A 15,981-nucleotide genomic window follows, 5' to 3' on the forward strand; every position below is an offset into this window, starting at 1 on the left:
GTGTTGCCACAGGAGTGTGCTAGCTGGGGGTTTCTGAACTCCCTCTATGTTGGTGCAAGGGACTGACTCATGCATCTCAGAAGCATCTTGGCATTTCTTCCTTCCTTCTCCTTCTCTGTGGTGCCAGTGATTAAGATTGCTGTTCTTCAGAATGAACATTCAAGAGAAATCGAAGAAAGCTCGCGTAACATAATTTGCATACATTCCCATGTTGAATGACCACAGACATAATGACCCTGCTTTGTAGCCATTTGTACTGTGAGCATCTTAGTTTTCAGAAACTTTGTTCATCACTTAGGATCGAATCACACTTTTAATATCTTTTTGCTTATGGGAAAACATGTTCTGATCTCCAAAGAAGTAACTCTCAGGTACAGTGCTGATGCCCAGAGATGTTAATTGTTTGCTTTGTGTATGATTTGGAGAGAGTTGAGGAAATGGTACACCCTAATAGAATGCTTAGGAAGATTGGGGGATTTCCTGGTTCAGTTAAGCAATGGGATAAATTCATTATACATGTTGATATCAACATGATGTTTCCTTTATAATAATGATGCACTGTAACCATCTGTCCAGAGCGCCATGATACTGAACACACTCTGTGACTATCTCATGTCTACTAAGGTTTTGACCCTCTTTTTCATTCCCAAATGAAGATATTACTCTCCACTAATACACCTGTAAAAGAAAGATTGAAATACTTCATACAAAACCACACGTTTAGTAGCCAGTTCCAGCTCCAGTTGCCTGGCCCTTAATCTCTATGAAAAGAAGAAAATATGTGTTTCCAAAAGTGGTTTATAGAACAAAGGATGTAGCAAGGACCTTAGATATTTGAAATGTCATAGTCATATGCAGCATTTCACTTTTTCTGGCAACATCACAACTCCACCAGAAAGGACAAACAAGCAAGTACTCAAGTAAGTAAGCAAGCAAGCAATTGGTCATCCAACCAACCAACCAACAAACCAACCAACAAACCAACCAACCAACCAACCAACCAACCAACCAACCAACCAACAAACCAACCAACCAACAAACCAACCAACAAACCAACCAACCAACCAACCAACCAACAAACCAACCAACAATCCAACCAACCGACCAACCAACCAACAAACCAACCAACAATCCAACCAACCAACCAACCAACCAACCAACCAACCAACCAACCAACAAACCAACCAACCAACCAACCAACCAACCAACCAACCAACCAACAAACCAACCAACAAACCAACCAACCAACCAACAAACCAACCAACCAACCAACCAACCAACCAACCAACCAACCAACCAACCAACCAACTCCCATCTAGTGGCTCTTTATAAATAACCAATGAGTCTAAATCAATGTCAACACCTTACAAAACATTCTCCCCCAAGTTACGGCATTTGATGCTCACAACATCAATTGCACTTAAGAATTAAATTGCAGAGTTTACCAACTGATGTGCTCCTAATGCCCCTGAATCCAAATGGAGGAAACACTGCATCTGCTCTGAAGCACATAGCGAACTCAGTCAATTCCCAAAAATTCAAAACTCTGGGAAACGTGTCCTGAATGACTCATAAGATCACTGCCTTGTCTTTATTTGCTGAGGAAGTGTATATAAACAGAAAGGAGTTACACAAAATGGCTCTTCTTCATTTCTTCATAGGCTGAGGAGTGAGAAATCCAAAATGTTCCAAATTCCAAAACTGACTCCCAACAGAACACTGTTCTATTCCTGACGTCACACAGTGGCTTGTAGTCAAACCAAAGTGCATGAAATGACCTTCGGACTATGAGTAAATTATAAGTGAATTTTTTTTTTTTAGATTTGATACTCATCTCTAGGGTGTCCCATAATACAACCCCCAATATTCCACTAGCACAGCTGTATCAGTTACGGCTCCTCTAGACTATTAACATTCCCCAGTTGTTAAAGATAGACAGGGTCATATGGTTAATCTGGCCATTGGGCTGGGTAAGGGCATGACAATGCTAGTTCCCTGATAAGCCTTAGGACACTTCTTTTCTGCTGCCAGAGCCACCCAGATGCCCCATCTTCCCAAAGCCACAGCTACCTTGGCATTCCAAATCCTTATTTATGAAAGAGAAGCCTTGAATATCCGATAATTTTAAATGAACAAATATGTATTTGTACATACATAACTAGATATCTAGATGCTGTCCTAAATAGTGGAGGCTAAGTAAAAAATTAGGCTCTGCTTTCAAGATGCTTACAGTCAAAGGTAAAGATGGGATTCAGTATTTCATTCTCAGATTACAGGGATAATATAGAGATTAACACAAGTGTTTTCCTAGGTGGAGATACCAAAAACATGAAAAAAATTCCATTGCCTTTTCAGGAAACTTCAGGTTATGCCCAGCAACATTTGTATAACTTCCAGTTGTTACTAAATTATGAAATCAAGCCGACACCATCTAGCTCAGGGTTCTTGGAAGGACTGAAGGATTCTGTAAAATGTAGAATGGCAGAGAGGTTCCAGGTAAAAGCCTTGGGAGGTTTGCATTCAGGGATGATGTAGAAGAATGTGACAAGCCGCTTTCCTTCTTTTTTATTTCCTGGTTCTTCTGTGTCATTCAAGTATTGGCTATCTATATGCCAATACCATCCTGTCTTGGTTCCTCTTCTTTTCAGATTCCCACACTCATTTGGGATCTCATCACAACCTCAAGAAGCCCTTTGCTGAAGGGAACTCATAGCTGCTTCCAAAGAAGCAAGCATCTCCAAATAAATGAAAGAAGTTCATTTTAAAAAGTAACAAGTATTAATGGCATTGCTTGTAAGAAGTACGAGTCCTTCATGATTTCCTTGTGGCCAATGTTCCATGGAGTGATACATTTAAGGCCCGGAATCTTTTGGCTTTTGAGAATCTCCTGGTATCCTAATTTTTTGCTAGGGACACATAAACACTTTACCATTTTCTTGTTTAATGTCACTGGACTGAACCCTTTCTTTCTCCATACTCTTTGATACTACAGACGCCTTGGGTAGTGCACAAATTCCAACCCCCCATCTCTATGTTTCCCTTTTTGCCATGTTCTCACTATGCCTTCCCCACACTCACCTGCTAGTTCATCTGTTCCCTAAGGTCCTAGTCGGTAGAAGATAGCCCAAGACAAACCTGCCTTTAAGGTCTTCCAACAACCAGGGTTAGCGGTATGTAGAGGCAGCCATGCAAAGACTGCTACAGTGGCTCACTGTCCAGCTCTGGTATAAAGGACATTCAGAGATAAATATTAACCTTTTGGTGAAACAGTTATCAGGGAAGTAATGACTAACTAGTCCAGATCAAAGTTAGATTTAACATGAACTTGAATGTTCATAATATTTGCTTTCAAAACTAGTTGTCTATAAAATATAAGGATCCTGAAATTTCTTATAAAATTAAACTCTGAGATAAAGTCATTGCTTCTTTGCTTTCCACACGCCTTTTCGCAAAGATGGTTAATGGAAGGGCACAAGTGATTTCAAGTAGAGAGTTAAAAATAAAAACCAAAAAACCAAACCGGCAATGGAAAAAGGAGGCCTTTGTCTGGTGGGGGTGGGGTGACTGCATGGAGCAGATAACAGCTGGAAAGCCCTGGGCAGGAAGGTAGCGAAGATCCAGGACAGGGCAGCTTGAGAACAGTGTTGAACCCTCTATGCTGAACCAGACAACCGAGTTAATGCAGGAGACAGGGAGACTATTAATATTTTTGAAGACACATGTTTTTAGTAAAACGGGATGGTGGGAAGTGAAACTGTACTCAGAAAAAAGAGAAGGAATTTCCTGAAAACAGTCCAGTGGAGTTCATTCAAGGTGACTAATTTATTAGTTGCCTAGGTCTTCTTCTGCTCCGTTGTTATCAGCTGATTTTGTATTACAACAACATAGGACATGTTAAGTGGTTACAGTACAGCAGACACACTCCAGGAAGTGTTTCATTTGATTGCCTCATCAGACACCAGGTTAGACATTGTTTTCCCCATTTATTCAGAGCAAGGGATGGGGTGAACTAACCTGCTCAAAACCCGCCCTTTGTCAGTGTGAGGGTTATTCCTGACTGTGAGTGTGATGGGATTTAGGATCTCCTGGGCAGTGCCTTTCTGGGTGCCTGAGCATGTGGGTACTTCTGGGGTGAAGTGAGGTGAGCAGATCTGGCCAGAAAGTTTCAGGGCACCATCCCACAGACTGGGATCCCAGACTTAATAAAAAAGAAAGCAAGTTTGAGGCAGTGGCTCATGCTTGCAGTCCTGGTATTTCAACGGCTCAGTAGGTCAGCCAGGACTGCATAGTAAAATCGAGAACTGCATGAACTCTACCATAAAGCCCTGTTCAAACAAAACAGCAAAACAGAAGAAAACCAAACTAACCATGCAAGACAAAGCAAAGGAGAAGGCAAGGCGCAGGATCACTCACCAATTTGCTTCCAGACTGCAGATAAGATGATGCGATCAGCCACCTTCTGCTGCCACCATAACGGACTATGCACTCTAACACCCTTTAAGCAGTGAGCCCAAACACACTCTCCCTTTAAGTTGCCTTCATCAGGTGTTTTGTCGTAGCAATGAAAAAAGTGATGAACACAAACACTAATAAGCAGAATTAGGACTTAACATGACCCACCGACTGCCATAACAACACTTCAGTGTCTTCCCTTTCTAGAATCTGCAGTGTGAGAAAAAGAAGTTGTCTTGTTTGTTGCCCAAACTTTCCCTACTCAAGACGACCACTAGATGGCAATGCTATCACAAAAATGCTTTCCAAGCAGGCTGCTGTTAATCTGGACATTTTTTCCCCCTGCAGCAGTTTTCAGCCCTTTATAACCAGCTCTGTAGTACACCTGTTGTCAAACCTGACATCACATGGACAGCAAACTTTGCCTTGATTGGCATTTCCCACTATATCTCACACCACATCTTTATGTTCCAGAAAGCAGCTCAAGGGACGATGATGCTTGAGCTTCCATTCATGTTGCCTGTTTGTTGGTTTGATTTTAGAGACAGGGTTTCTCTGTGTAGCCCTGGATGTCCTGGACTCACTCTATAGACCAGGCTGGACTCAAACTCACAGAGACCCACCTGCCTCTGCCTCTCGAGTGCTGGGATTATAGGCGCACGCCACCACCTGCATGTTTATTAACCTCTACACATTACGTGAATGCTTTGCACCTCATTTCCTCAGGACATAACTAACACCATGATAAGAAGTGTCCTTGTCTGTTTTCTGTTTGCGGTGTGGAGGAAAGTGTGCATTCTAGCTTACTAACTTATAATCCATTGTTGAGGGATGGTAAGAACATGGAGGCAGGAATCGAAGCAGAAGCCATGGCAGAGTGCTGCTTACTGGCTTGCTCCTCATGGCTTGCTCAGACTAATTATTGTTATTATTTTATACAGCACAAGACAGCCTGTTCTGGGGTGACACCAGCACCAGTGGGTGGGGTCCTTCTACCTCAGTCATTAATGAAGAAAAAGCACACACAACCTAGAGACCGATGTGATGGAGACATTTTCTCGATTGAAGTTCTCTCTTCCCCGATGACTCTAGCTTGTGCCAAGTTGGCAAAAACTGTAACCAGCACAAGAAGCAAATGAGTTAATGCTTGTAAGTGTTAATAGGTAGAGAAGAGAAAGTTCTCAGAGAAGACTGCCAAACTTGAACTACTTACTGTAGTGGATGTAAACAGGTTTTTGTTTGTTCCCAAGCGTGAGATGAAAGAGACTTGTGAAAGAACAGATGATGTTTTTCCACTTAGAAGTTAAACAACTTCGTAGTGGGGATGGCAGGGGGCTTGGGTTTTGATAGCTGAAACACATCCTAGTACAGGCTCTGAGAGGATAGTTATATATCATTATCAATGCCCCTACCTAAGGGAATTACTCTCAGTGGGTACATAGAAGGTCACAGGTACCATCTATCTATCTACCTACCTATCTATCTATCTATCTATCTATCTATCTATCTATCCATCTATCTATCTACCTATCCATCTATCTATCTATCTATCATCTATCTACGTATCTATCTATCTATCTATCTATCTATCTATCTACCTACCTATCTATCTATCTATCTATCCATCCATCCATCTATCTATCTATCCATCTATCTATCTATCTATCATCTATCTACGTATCTATCTATCTATCTATCTATCTATCTATCTATCTATCTATCTACCTATCTATCTATCTATCTACCTATCTATCTATCTATCTATCTATCTATCTATCTATCTATCTATCTATCTATCTATCTATCTATCTATCTATCTATGTATCTATCTGAGCCCAAAAAGGGGACTGCGGCTTTTTGTGTCTTGGGTATTGTTTCTGTGTTCATCTCTCCACTTTGAGATGCTCCCAGAGAAAAAAAGCTCCAACGAAGGCTTTGAGGCTCTGGGCTTCGGGTAGTGCTCCAGGTCCCAACAGAAACTTTGATGATATTGCTGGCCTGCTGAAATCCTGCCCACTACACCAGGGGAATCCCTCCCAGGAATTGAACTCAACAAAATCTACTTCTCCTGCTTCCATTCACCTCTTTTCTCTCCCATGTAGGGTAGTTAGGTTGGAAGGGAGATATACACATTAAAAAATCCCAAATAAAGGAGGTTTGGAAAAGGTGCAGCCTATAATTTACCATCCTGGATTCTTTTTTAATTGGGTCATTAAACCTCAGTTTCTAAGGAAGACCCTTCTTCCAAGTGGAACACTTTATATCACTATCTATGCCCCTACCTAAGGGAATTAATCTCAATGGGTAGATAGAAGGCCACAGATAGAACCACTTGAGGTGGGGGTTTGACAATATCTCTTGAGTTCTAGAGAAGTGGCTCATGGTGAGACAGGCCAGAAGTGAAGCCTTAGCACCAGGAGCATTTGAGTGCACTCAGGACACAGCTGGAAGTGGTATTTATTTCTTTTTTCAGGCGGCTATTGTTACCTGTTGAACAATGTACCTGTTTAGTGTGAGTGAGGAGAGCACCGTGTCATCCTAAGCAGTCATCATCCAGCCAACAGCAGGTGACAGTTGCCCCCACAGGAAAGGCTGGAGTCCTGAGCAATTTGGTACTTAGAGGATGAGGGTCAGCCTGGTCCTCCTAATCCTTCTGATTTTGCTTAAGTGACGTGTCTCACTTAAGATAGTTCTGCCAGTCATGATGGACCCTGGACTTTGGTTGTGCATGCCTTAAGACCATCAGGCTGAAGGTGACCCTTGACCTTTGAATACAATCATGCTAATGTTACTTTTGGCAGTGGCTGTGCTACTGGTAGGGCCAGAGGCATGGTCACGGTTACATGGACATATGGGGAGAAAGCCTAAAGAGGGACTGTTGGGGATCCTAGGTACAAGACAATGACTTTTGTTATAGATTGCACTGTTTGTCCTTATTTCACAGAGCCAAAAATGTCCGGTAGTGGCTGAGTTTACTACCTAGGTCTGATCAGTCTGGAAACAAATAGAGTGTCTGAACATGAGCTTGAGCCTTCCTCGAATCATGGAAAAAGTCAGGTTCTAGGAGCAGAACAGGAGATGAAGAGTCTGGTCATGAGTGTGAGTGTGGAGATCCACAGCCAGGTGTTGGGGGTACACTATCAAAAGCCCATTGGTGTGAAAGCAATTGGCATCTTGGAGATAAGTTTGTATTTATCAACGGCTTGTGATGGCCCAGGATTAAACTCAATTTAATGCCGATTAAGTGGCTGCAGACAATGTCTAGAGTGTGAGAAAGGGTGGCTTTTATTGATAAGCAGCAGCATGCTTCCTCCCACCCCCTCAGATTGGGAACCCTGTGCAGGAACACAGCTCTGCAGTGAGAGGGCACGGAGAGGGCACTGTGCTTAGCAGCAGAAAATGCTTCTAAAATGAGAGCTTGTAGTGTTGGCAACCAGGCAGTTCCTCTGAGTTTCAGCTGCCTAGGCTATGTCCTTGCTGTACTAACCAACTCTGTATTTACCAAGAGGTAAACCTACCAACACCATGTCCGTACATGTCACTGTTTATTTCTGGTGCGATCCCACAGTTCTTAGTGCTAAGAAAGGTTCTCTCAAAATCAGCTCATTAGGGCTGCTATACCACTTGGATAATGGAGTATGTAATAGTTGGTTTTCTTATTAATGTGATGAAATAGCTAACTAAAGCATCTTAGGAAGGAAGGAAGGAAAGAAGGAAGGAAGGAAGGAAAGAAGGGTAGGTTTATTTTGAGAAGTGGGGTTCTACTATAAAACCCAGGATCTGCTATAAAACCTCCATTCTCACCCCAGTCACCCACCTCCTTTAACAAGATTCCATCTCCTATATGCTCCACAACTTTCCCAAACAGCACCACCAGCTGGTGACTGAGTGTTCAAACACATGAGCCTATGGGTCCATTTCTTATTCAAAACCCTGTTGGCTGTGAAAAGCACCATCCTGGAACTGTGCTTCCAACCCTTGACACACTGCATCTTAGCTGTCCCTGAACCTGGAGGAGATGCTTCCTGGCTCCTCTATAAGAGGCTGCTGCTCTCAGTGACTCCATTTAGCTCTACTCCTTGTTTCTCTCACTGTCAGTCTCAGAAAAAGGCCTTTACCATCCAAGATGATCTTGCTTGTTTGTCTGAGTTTACTCTAGGAACTCTGGTTACTAATCACACACACACACACACACACACACACACACACACACACACACACACACACACACTGAACCTAGAATGTACCATGTACACAACAAGAGGATGTTCACCATCTCCAGTTGTCAACACACCATTTCACTTAAGCCCAAGCAACAATCCTTTCTACTTTCTCTGGTCCTTACATAATTCCTCCTCCTCCATAAATATCAGATGGGAAAGGAAAGACATCAGCTTATCTCCTTTTGTGATGGTAGTGCTCCCAGTTAAACCTTGCAATCTTTCTTCTAGTATTTGAGTCTTACATTTGAATTTCTTTCTTTTTTTATTTAAGTAATTTATTCAGATTACATCTCATTTGTTGTCCCCTCACTTGTATCTTCCCGTTCTCCCTCTCTCCCTCTTTCATCTTATTTCCCTCCCCTAGTCTGTGACAGAAGGGGACCTTGTCCCCCACTATAAGATCACAGCCCATCAGGTCTCTTCTTGGTAGCCTGTTACTCTTCCTCTGAGTGTCACCAGGTCTCCCCATCAATGGGAAGGGGGCCACCAGAGTTCATGTCTGAGTCAATCCCTGCTCTCCACACAACTGTGGAAAGTGTGCTGTCCATTGGCTACATCTGGATAGGTTTCTAGCTTTACTGTATGCATTGTCCTTGGTTGGTACAGTAGTTTGAGCTGACCCGCCTGGGTCCAGTTCTGCCAGCCATAATGGCCTTCTTGTAGGCTTCTAGGACAGTCTGGATCCTTCTGTTTCCCCATTGTTCCTTACCTCTCTCACCTAGAGTCCCAATAGGAAGTCCCAGTATCTATCTCAATCTCCTGCTAAGTGAAGACTTTCAGGGGACATCTTTGTTGGGCTAGTGTCCAATTATAAGTGAGTATATGCCATGCATATCTTTCTGGGTCTGGGTTTAACTAACTCAGGATGATCATTTCTAGATATATCCATTTTCTGCAAATTTCAGCATTTCTTTGTTTTTAATAGCTGAGTAGTACTCCATAATGTAAATGTACCAGAGTTTCTTCATCCATTCTTTGACTGAGGGGCATCTAGGTTGTTTCCAGGTTCTGGCTATCACGAATAAGGCTGCTATGAACGTGGTTGAGCATATGTCCTTGTTGTGTGGTAGAGCATCTTTTGGATATATTCCAAGGTTTGAAATAGTTGGGTCTTGAGGTAGCTCTATTCCAAGTTTTCTGAGAAAGCGCCAGATTGATTTCCAAAGTGGTTGTACAAGTTTTAACTCCCACCAGCAATGAACCAGTGTTCACCTTTCTCATCCTCGTCAGCATGTGCTGTTACTTGAGTTTTTGATCTTAGCCATTCTGATGGGTGTAAGATGGAATCTCAGACTCACTTTGATTTGTATTTCTCTGATGACTAAAGATGTTGAGCATTTCTTTAAGTGTTTCTCAGCCATTCGATATTCCTCTGTTGAGAAGTCTCTGTTTAGTTTTGAGCCCCACTTCTCAATTGGGTTATTTGGTTTGGTGGTGTTTAGTTTCTTGAGTTTTTCATATATTTTGGATATTAGACCTTTGTCAGATGTAGGGTTGGTGAAGATCTTTTCCCAGTCTGTAGACTGTCACTTTGTCCTGTTGATAATATCCTCTGCCTTACAGAAGCTTCTCAGCCTCATGATATCCCATTTATTAATTGTTTACCTTAGTGCCTGGGCTGTTGGAGTTCTGTTCAGAAAGTTGTCTCCTGTGCCAATGAGTTCCAGGCTCTTCCTCACTTTTTCTTCTAACAGAGTTAGTGTCTCTGGATTTACGTTGAGGTCTTTAATCTCTTTGGGCTTAAGTTTTGTGTATGGTGATAAATATGGGTCTATGTGCATCTTTCTACAAGTAGACATCCAGTTAGACCAGCACCATTTGTTGAAGATGCTATCTTTTTTCCATTGAATAGCTTTGGCTTCTTTGTCAAAAAGCAAGTAACTGTATGTGGATTTGTTTCTGGGTTGTCTATTCTGTTCCATTGGTCAACCAGCCTATTTCTATGCCAGTACCATGCTGGTTTAATTACTGTTGCTTTATAGTACAGCTTGAGATTGGGTAAGGAAGTTCCTCTGGAGGATTTTTTATTGTACAGGATTGTTTTAGCTAACCTGGTTTTTTCCATATGAAATTGAGAATTGATCTTTCAATTTCTTTAAAAAATTGTATAGATATTTTGATAGAGGTTGCATTGAACCTGTAAATTGATGTTGGTAAGATGGCCATTTTTACTATGTTAATTCTTTCAATCCATGAACAAGGTAGATCTTTCCATCCTCTGACGTCATCTTCAATCTCCTTCTTCAGAGATTTGAAGTTTTTTTTCAAACAAGTCTTTCAGTTGCTTAGTTAAGGTTCTTCCTAGATACTTTATATTGCTTGTGGCTATAATGAAGGGTGTAGTTTCCCTAATTTATTTCTCAGAATATCATTTGTATACAAGAAGGCTACTGATTTTTAAACTAATTTTGAATCCAGCCACTTAACTGAAGATGTTTATCAGCTGTAGACATTTTCTGGTCGAATTCTGGGGGTCACTTATGTACACTATCATATCATCTATGATAGGGATAATTTGACTTCCTCCTTTCCCATTTGGATCCCCTTGAACTCCTTTTGTTGTCTTATTGCTCTGGCTAGAACTTCAAGAACTATATTGAAGAGATATGGAGAAAGCATGCAACTTTGTCTGGTCCTAGATTTTAGAGGAATTTCCTTGAGGTTCTATCCATTTAATTTGATGTTGGCTATTGGTTTTCTGTATATAGCCTTTATTATGTTTAGGTATGTGTCTTATATCCCTGATCTCTCCAAAATGTTAAACATGAATGGGTGTTGGATTTTTATCTCATGCTTTTTCAGCATCGAAGGAGGTGATCATGTGTTTTTTTAAGTTTGTTTATATGGTGTATTATATTGATGAATTTCCGTATATTGAACCATCCCTGCATGCCTGGTCATGTTGCATGATATCTTTTATGTGTTCTTGAATTTGGTTTGCGAGTATTTTATTGAGTATTTTTGTATCAATGTTCATAAGAGAAATTGGTCTGAAATTCTTTCTTTGTTGGGTCTTTGTGAGGTTTAGGTATCAAGGTGACTGTGGCCTCATAGAAGGAGTTTGGTAATGTTCCATTCATTTCTGTTTTGTGGAGTAGCTTGAAGAGTATCAATATTAGTTCATCTTTGAATGCCTGCCAGAATTCTGTGCTGAACCCATCTGGCCCTGAGCTTTTTTTTTAAGGTGGGAGAGTTTTAATGACAGCTTCTACTTCTGTAGGATAAATAGGACTACTTAATTTGTTTATCTGATCTTGATTCAACTTTAGCAATTGGAAACAATCAAAAAATTCTCCATTTCCCTTCGATTTTCAAATTTTGTGGCATATAAGCCTTTGAAGTAGGACCTCATGATTCTTTGTATTTCTTCAGACTCTGTTGTTATGTATCCCTTTTCATTTTTGATTTGGTTATTGTCTATCTGCTTTTTATTTAGTTTGGCTAACAGTTTGTCTATCTTGTTGATTTTCTTAAAGAACTAGCTCCTGGTTTTGTTAATTCTTTAAATTGTTCTATTTGTTTCTAATTTATTGATTTCACCCTGAGTGTGAATATTTCCAGCCATCTACTCCTCTTGAGTGCTTCTGAATCTTTTCTTTTTTCTTTTTTTTTTTTTTATTAATTTATTCTTGTTACATCTCAATGTTTATCCCATCCCTTGTATCCTCCCATTCCTCCCCCCCCTCATTTTCCCATTATTCCCCTCCCCTATGACTGCTCCTGAGGGGGATTATGTCCCCCTATATATTCTCATAGGGTATCAAGTCTCTTCTTGGCTACTTGCTGTCCTTCCTCTGAGTGCCACCAGGTCTCCCCCTCCAGGGGACATGGTCAAATGTGAGGCACCAGAGTACGTGAGAAAGTCGTATCACACTCTCCACTCAACTGTGGAGAATATTCTGACCATTGGCTAGATCTGGGAAGGGGTTTAAAGTTTACCTCCTGTATTGTCCTTGGCTGGTGCCTTAGTTTGAGCGGGACCCCTGGGTCCAAATCTGCCTATCATATTGTTCTACTTGTAGATTTCTAGGACCCTCTGGATCTTTTTATTTTGCTATTCTCCCATGCGTCTCTCATTTAGAGTCCCCTCTAATGCCTTCCCCTCTGTCCCAGTTTCCTGGTAAGTGAAGGCTTTCGTGGGACATGCCCCTTGGGCTAGTATGCAGATATAAGTGAGTATATACCATTTGATTCTTTCTGCTTCTGGGTTAATTCACTCATTATGATCATTTCTAGCTCAATCCATTTATCCACAAATTTCGGGAATTCTTTGTTTTTAATAGCTGAGTAGTATTCCATAGTGTATATGTACCACAGTTTCTTTATCCACTCTTCTACTGAGGGACACGTAGGCTGTTTCCATGTTCTGGCTATTATGAATAAGGCTGCTATGAACATGGTTGAGCAAAGTTTCTTGTTGTGTGCTGGAGCATCTTCTGGGTATATTCCAAGGAGTGGAATAGTTGGGTCTTGAGGAAGCCCTATTCTCGTTTTTCTGAGATAGCACCAGATAGATTTCCAAAGTGGCTGTACTAGTTTGCATTCCCACCAGCAATGAAGGAGTGTTCCTCTCTCCCCACATCCTCGCCAGCATGTGGTGTCACTTGAATTTTTGATCTTAGCCATTCTGATGGGTGTAAGATGGAATCTCAGAGTTGTTTTGATTTGCATTTCCCTGATGACTAAGGAGGTTGAGCATTTCTTTAAGTGTTTCTCAACCATTTGATACTCCTCTGTTGAGAATTCTCTGTTTAGTTCCAAGCCCCATTTCTCAATTGGGTTATTCGGTTTGGTGGTGTTTAATTTCTTGAGTTCTTTATATATTTTGGATATTAGACCTTTGTCAGATGTAGGGTTGGTGAAGATTTTTTCCCAGTCTGTAGGCTGTCGCTTTGTTCTCTTGACAGTGTCTCCTGCCTTACAGAAGCTTCTCAGCCTCATGAGGTCCCATTTATTAATGGTTGACATTAAGGCCTGGGCCGTTGGTGTTCTGTTCAGGAAGTTATCTCCTGTGCCAATATGTTCCAGGCTCTTTCCCACTTTTTCTTCTAAGTGGCTTAGTGTCTCTGGTTTTATGTTGAGGTCTTTAATCCACTTGGATTTGAGTTTTGTGCAAGGTGACAAATATGGGTCCAGTTTCATTTTTTTACACATAGACCTCCAGTTAGACCAGCACCATTTGTTGAAGATGCTATCCTTTTTCCATTGAATGGATTTGGCTTCTTTGTCAAAAATCAAGTGACCATATGTGTGTGGATTCATATCTGGGTCTTCGATTCGATTCCACTGATCAACCAGCCTGTTGCTGTGCCAGTACCATGCTGTTTTAAGTACTATTGCTTTATAGTACAGTTTGAGATCAGGTATGGAGATTCCTCCGGAGCATCTTTTATTGTACAAGATTGTTTTAGCTATTCTGGGTTTTTTGTTTTTCCATATGAAGTTCAGAATTGAACTTTCAATGTCTTTAAAAAATTGTGTAGTTATTTTGATAGGGATTGCATTGAATCTGTAGATTGTTTTTGGTAGGATGGCCATTTTTACTATGTTAATTCTCCCGATCCATGAGCAAGGAAGATCACGCCATCTTCTCAGGTCATCTTCAATCTCTTTCTTCAGAGTTTTGAAATTTTTTTCATACAAGTCCTTCACTTGCTTAGTTAGGGTAACTCCTAGATATTTTATATTGCTTGTGGCTAATGTGAAGGGTGTGGTTTTCCTAATTTCTTCCTCTGCAAGCTTGTCATTTGTGTATAGGAAGGCTACAGACTTTTTTGAGTTAATTTTGTATCCAGCCTATTTGCTGAAGGTGTTTATCAGCTTTAGGAGTTCTCTGGTGGAGTTTTGAGGGTCACTTATGTACACTATCATATCATCTGCAAAGAGGGATAATTTGATTTCTCCTTTCCCATTTGGATACCCTTGATCTCCTTTTGTTGTCTTATTGCTCTGGCTAGAACTTCGAGTACTATATTGAAGAGATATGGAGAGAGTGGGCAGCCTTGCCTTGTTCCCGATTTGAGAGGAATTTCCTTGAGTATCTCACCATTTACTTTGATTTTGGCTATTGGCTTGCTGTATATAGCCTTTATTATGTTGAGGAAAGTGCCTTGTATCCCCGATCTCTCTAAAACTTTAAACATGAATGGGTGTTGAATTTTATCAAATGCTTTCTCTGCATCCAAGGAGATGATCATGTGGTTTTTTATTTTCAGTTTGTTTATATGGTGGATTACATTGATGGATTTCCGTATATTAAACCATCCCTGCATGCCTGGAATGAAGCCTACTTAGTCATGATGAATGATATCTTTGATGTGCTCCTGTATTCGTTTTGCAAGTATTTTATTTAGTATTTTTGCATCTATGTTCATAAGAGAAATTGGTCTGAAATTCCCTTTCTTTGTTGAGTCTTTGTGAGGTTTAGGTATCAATGAGACTATGGCCTCATAGAATGAATTTGGTAATTTTCCATCCATTTCTATCTTTTGGAGTAGCTTGAAGAGTATCGGTATTAGCTCGCCCTTAAAGGTCTGGTAGAATTCTGCACTGAAACCATCTGGCCCTGGGCTTTTTTTGGTTGGGAGACCATCGATGATTGCTTCTATTTCTGTAGGGGAAATGGGACTATTTAACTTGTTTATCTGTTCTTCATTCAACTTTGGCAAGTGAACTTGATCAAGAAAATCGTCCATTTCCCTTAGATTTTCAAATTTTGTGGCGTATATGCCTTCAAAGTAGGATCTTATGATTCTTTGAATTTCTTCAGTGTCTGTTGTTATGTCTCCCTTTTCATTTCTGATTTTGTTGATTTCAATACTGTCTCTCTGCCTTTTAGTTAGTTTGGCTAATGGTCTGTCTATCTTGTTGATTTTCTCAAAGAACCAGCTTTTGGTTTTGTTGATTCTTTGGACTGTTTTCTTAGTTTCTAATTTGTTAATTTCAGCCCTGAGTTTGATTATTTCCAGGCGTCTACTCCTCTTGGGTGTTTCTGCTTCTTTTTTTTCTAGGGCTTCCAGTTGTGTTGTTAAGATGCTTATGTGCGATGTTTCCAATTTCTTTTTAAAGGCACTTAGTGCTATGAATTTTCCTCTTAGCACTGCTTTCAATGTATCCCACAAATTTGGGTATGTTGTTTCTTCATTTTCATTGAATTTCAGAAACTCCTTGATTTCTTTCTTTATTTCTTCCCTGACCCAGGTGTCATTTAGCAGAGAGTTGTTTAGTTTCCACAAACGTGTAGGCTTTTTGTTATTTCTGTTGTTGTTGAATTGCAGCCTAAGAGCATGGTGATCTGATAGGATAC

The 15,981-nt window shown here is 40.7% G+C and overlaps 1 protein-coding gene across 3 annotated transcripts in view; it reads right to left on the bottom strand.

Moving 5' to 3' along the window:
- The window catches only part of Hao2 (hydroxyacid oxidase 2), a 65,802-nt gene that overhangs the window by 14,842 nt on the left and 34,979 nt on the right, over positions 1 to 15,981 (bottom strand). The window contains exon 1 of one of the 3 annotated variants that reach the window (XM_051165525.1): positions 3,136 to 3,186. The exons of 1 other annotated variant lie outside the window; for it this stretch is intronic. The gene's annotated coding sequence lies outside the window, so the exon portion shown is untranslated. Of the gene's footprint in view, positions 1 to 3,078; positions 3,187 to 15,981 lie in introns of those variants that run through there. One more of the 3 variants, XM_051165527.1, reaches the window with a different exon arrangement.

This window comes from Acomys russatus, chromosome 23 (assembly GCF_903995435.1).
Source record: "Acomys russatus chromosome 23, mAcoRus1.1, whole genome shotgun sequence".
Taxonomy (NCBI): Eukaryota; Metazoa; Chordata; class Mammalia; order Rodentia; family Muridae; genus Acomys; species Acomys russatus.